This window comes from Schistocerca americana, unplaced genomic scaffold (assembly GCF_021461395.2).
Source record: "Schistocerca americana isolate TAMUIC-IGC-003095 unplaced genomic scaffold, iqSchAmer2.1 HiC_scaffold_319, whole genome shotgun sequence".
NCBI classification, from domain to species: Eukaryota; Metazoa; Arthropoda; class Insecta; order Orthoptera; family Acrididae; genus Schistocerca; species Schistocerca americana.
Genome location: NW_025726037.1, coordinates 127501 through 132500, shown reverse-complemented (window position 1 = coordinate 132500; position 5000 = coordinate 127501). Strand labels below are relative to the sequence as shown.

At 52.1% G+C, this 5000-nt stretch overlaps 1 non-coding gene across 1 annotated transcript in view; it reads right to left on the bottom strand.

The window, feature by feature from the left end:
* Nucleotides 1-812, bottom strand: part of LOC124579976 — a 1910-nt gene extending 1098 nt beyond the window's left edge. Inside the window, exon 1 of the ribosomal RNA XR_006973101.1 lies at nt 1-812. This exon is cut by the window's left edge and continues 1098 nt beyond it. This is a non-coding gene — a ribosomal RNA (small subunit ribosomal RNA).
* Between the last annotated feature and the right edge of the window lie 4188 nt (nt 813-5000).

The following is a 5000-nucleotide window of genomic DNA, read 5'->3' as shown; positions in this document are numbered from 1 at the left end:
AAGAGCACCCTGGTAGGATTGCAACGGGGTCCGCCTCGGGACGCACGAGCACGCACGAGGCGCGTCGCACGCCTTCGGCTCGCCCCACCGGCAGGACGTCCCACGATACATGCCAGTTAAACACCGACGGGCGGTGAACCAACAGCGTGGGACACAAATCCAACTACGAGCTTTTTAACCGCAACAACTTTAATATACGCTATTGGAGCTGGAATTACCGCGGCTGCTGGCACCAGACTTGCCCTCCAATAGATACTCGTTAAAGGATTTAAAGTGTACTCATTCCGATTACGGGGCCTCGGATGAGTCCCGTATCGTTATTTTTCGTCACTACCTCCCCGTGCCGGGAGTGGGTAATTTGCGCGCCTGCTGCCTTCCTTGGATGTGGTAGCCGTTTCTCAGGCTCCCTCTCCGGAATCGAACCCTGATTCCCCGTTACCCGTTACAACCATGGTAGGCGCAGAACCTACCATCGACAGTTGATAAGGCAGACATTTGAAAGATGCGTCGCCGGTACGAGGACCGTGCGATCAGCCCAAAGTTATTCAGAGTCACCAAGGCAAACGGACCGGACGAGCCGACCGATTGGTTTTGATCTAATAAAAGCGTCCCTTCCATCTCTGGTCGGGACTCTGTTTGCATGTATTAGCTCTAGAATTACCACAGTTATCCAAGTAACGTGGGTACGATCTAAGGAACCATAACTGATTTAATGAGCCATTCGCGGTTTCACCTTAATGCGGCTTGTACTGAGACATGCATGGCTTAATCTTTGAGACAAGCATATGACTACTGGCAGGATCAACCAGGGAGCTGCGTCAACTAGAGCTGAGCAGCCGGCCGCCCGGGAGTGTGTCCCGGGGGCCCGCGCGAACACGCAAGCGTCCGCTCAATTATTCTGCAAACAGGAGGAGGCTGAGCTCCCCTGCACAATACACCTCGAAACCCTCTCAGGTCCCGGCGGCGCGCAGCGCCGTCCTAAGTACTTGGTCGGGTTCGAGAGAGGCGCAATCGCCCGGAGTTTGGCGAGTAGACGCTTTAGGTGCGACCACCCGTGCTCCCAACTGAGCTTGCCGCTGCCGACAGAGGCCCGGGAGCGTGCTGTCGTGGCATTGCCGGCGGGAGACAACACGCGCCACCTACGGTGACCGGCAGCTCCAACGCCAGCGCCACAGAAGGACAAAAGCCCCACTTGGGTGCCGAAGCGAACTCTCCCAGCACAGCGCACGCGCCAACACGTCCGCACAGCTGCGATACAAACCACCTGCGAGAACCGCAGAGGCGACCGAGCAGCAGACGGCGTCGCGGCGCCGAGCGCCGGGCGGCGGCGCATCCTCAGCGCACACAGTCCTCAATCGGACCAGCACACTGCAGATGTCCACCGCGCTTCGCACCGGGCCCGCGAGGACCTACTTTGGCCGCACGGCGCCGCGTGCAGGGTGCGCCGGCGCGCAGCTGCGCCGCCTGCCGCCTCCGTCGGCCGGCGCGCCTGCCACTGGCCGCCCCCACCAGCCGGCTGTAGCGCGTGCGCCCACGCACCGCGCGGCCAGCACGCCGGGAGGCCCCCCCTCACCGGCCGGGGACGGTCCCACCCAGCCACCGCCGCGTATCGCTTCACACCCAGATGCCATTCACGTTCGTGGGCATGGTGGGTATCGCTGGAACAACCGGTTGGTAGCTCAACCGATCGTCGCCATCACTGATTCACCTCTAGCGAGAACAACCGCACCACAACGGTTTACCAGTTGTTCATTTGCATAACGTCACCAGCAAACGTAGGCGTCCATCGCCATTTGCAAATTCAACGATTGTTGCATGCCTGTGTCAGGTGTCACGACACACTATGTCTGCCCACATACACGCAACAACATGTGCACGCTTCGCGAACACGTGGAAGGTGGCCCCCGTACGTATGCGATGTCCATTGCGCGAACGACTGTCAACCGGCCTCTGTCGCATGTCGCAGATGTGGAACGCAGTGCACCATGCTATCACGGTGTGTGAGAAGAGACGACTACGTCTGACAACACGCGCCACTACATCAACAGACGGCTCATGCTGATCGCCATCCAGGGCATACCACACTGCAATCCAGCTCTTATAGGGAGACGACACGTAGCTGAGTGCACAACATTTGGACCGCATGGTTCGCCGTTGTTGGCGCAGTCGTTGTACGGTCACATGTACCACGATGTATCATTCAGTACATGAGGACCAATGTGCAGTACAGTGTGTGATTTGGACGTACAACATCAGCGGACAGTTGACACAGGCCGTACCACAGCGTAGGCTAAGTGCTTCGCACATGCGAATGCCAATGAACAACTGCAAATGCCAATGAACAACTGCAAAGGGCATTGAGCATGTACGTCCTGCTGCCATCCACATTACAGTGTATAGCTGCAAGGTGTTTAACATGAAGCGATACACTGGGGACCGGGCAGTGCGAGTAGCAAACTATATTGCGGGGGTTGCAGTTAGGCAACACTACACTAATTTAACGCGTCGTATGACAATTACAGAGCAGGTTAAGGCCCAACGTGTGTTGGGTTAAGGCCCAACGTGTGTTGGGTTAAGGCCCAACGTGTGTTGGGTTAAGGCCCAACGTGTGTTGGGTTAAGGCCCAACGTGTGTTGGGTTAAGGCCCAACGTGTGTTGGGTTAAGGCCCAACGTGTGTTGGGTTAAGGCCCAACGTGTGTTGGGTTAAGGCCCAACGTGTGTTGGGTTAAGGCCCAACGTGTGTTGGGTTAAGGCCCAACGTGTGTTGGGTTAAGGCCCAACGTGTGTTGGGTTAAGGCCCAACGTGTGTTACGTTAAGGGGCAATGTGGGTTACGTTAAGGGGCAATGTGGGTTACGTTACGGCGCAATATAGGTTACGTTACGGCGCAATATAGGTTACGTTAAGGCGCAATATCGGTTACGTTAAGGCGCAATACAGGTTACGTTAAGGCGCAATACAGGTTACGTTAAGGCGCAATACAGGTTACGTTAAGGCGCAATACAGGTTACGTTAAGGCGCAATACAGGTTACGTTAAGGCGCAATACAGGTTACGTTAAGGCGCAATGCAGGTTACGTTAAGGCGCAATGCAGGTTACGTTAAGGCGCAATACAGGTTACGTTAAGGCGCAATACAGGTTACGTTAAGGCGCAATACAGGTTACGTTAAGGCGCAATACAGGTTACGTTAAGGCGCAATACAGGTTACGTTAAGGCGCAATACAGGTTACGTTAAGGCGCAATACAGGTTACGTTAAGGCGCAATACAGGTTACGTTAAGGCGCAATACAGGTTACGTTAAGGCGCAATACAGGTTACGTTAAGGCGCAATACAGGTTACGTTAAGGCGCAATACAGGTTACGTTAAGGCGCAATACAGGTTACGTTAAGGCGCAATACAGGTTACGTTAAGGCGCAATACAGGTTACGTTAAGGCGCAATACAGGTTACGTTAAGGCGCAATACAGGTTACGTTAAGGCGCAATACAGGTTACGTTAAGGCGCAATACAGGTTACGTTAAGGCGCAATACAGGTTACGTTAAGGCGCAATACAGGTTACGTTAAGGCGCAATACAGGTTAGGTTAAGGCGCAATACAGGTTAGGTTAAGGCGCAATACAGGTTAGGTTAAGGTACGACATAGGTTAGGTTAAGGTACGACATAGGTTAGGTTAAGGTACGACATAGGTTAGGTTAAGGTACGACATAGGTTAGGTTAAGGTACGACATAGGTTAGGTTAAGGTACGACATAGGTTAGGTTAAGGTACGACATAGGTTAAGTTAAGGTACGACATAGGTTAGGTTAAGGTACGACATAGGTTAGGTTAAGGTACGACATAGGTTAGGTTAAGGTACGACATAGGTTAGGTTAAGGTACGACATAGGTTAGGTTAAGGTACGACATAGGTTAGGTTAAGGTACGACATAGGTTAGGTTAAGGTACGACATAGGTTAGGTTAAGGTACGACATAGGTTAGGTTAAGGTACGACATAGGTTAGGTTAAGGTACGACATAGGTTAGGTTAAGGTACGACATAGGTTAGGTTAAGGTACGACATAGGTTAGGTTAAGGTACGACATAGGTTAGGTTAAGGTACGACATAGGTTAGGTTAAGGTACGACATAGGTTAGGTTAAGGTACGACATAGGTTAGGTTAAGGTACGACATAGGTTAGGTTAAGGTACGACATAGGTTAGGTTAAGGTACGACATAGGTTAGGTTAAGGTACGACATAGGTTAGGTTAAGGTACGACATAGGTTAGGTTAAGGTACGACATAGGTTAGGTTAAGGTACGACATAGGTTAGGTTAAGGTACGACATAGGTTAGGTTAAGGTACGACATAGGTTAGGTTAAGGTACGACATAGGTTAGGTTACGGTACGACATAGGTTAGGTTACGGTACGACATAGGTTAGGTTACGGTACGACATAGGTTAGGTTACGGTACGACATAGGTTAGGTTACGGTACGACATAGGTTAGGTTACGGTACGACATAGGTTAGGTTACGGTACGACATAGGTTAGGTTACGGTACGACATAGGTTAGGTTACGGTACGACATAGGTTAGGTTACGGTACGATATAGGTTAGGTTACGGTACGATATAGGTTAGGTTAAGGTACACATTGTTGTAAGGAAAGGTTTAATGGGGGGCGGGGCGGGGCGGCCGGTTTGTTGATTGTGATTATAGTAAGTGGATGCCTGCGGCATCATCTGATTTGCCACGTCAGGATGCACCTTTGGCTCATGACAGGCGGCGCTCTCATTCCATGCTTGTGGCAGACCTGTGTCTTTCATTCCTGCCATTGTTTGTGTGCTGTGAGAGGAGGCAGTATTGTGATGTTTGGTGCACCCCTGTGTAGGACATGTGTGGGTGTTGGTGGCTTGGCTGAGCAATGGTGGTTGTCGGGTGGGTGGGATATTCTGTTTTCTGAGTGGACCTCCCAGTCTGGTTATGACAGTGTGGATTGTCTAATGTGGCGGAGAGGATGCACT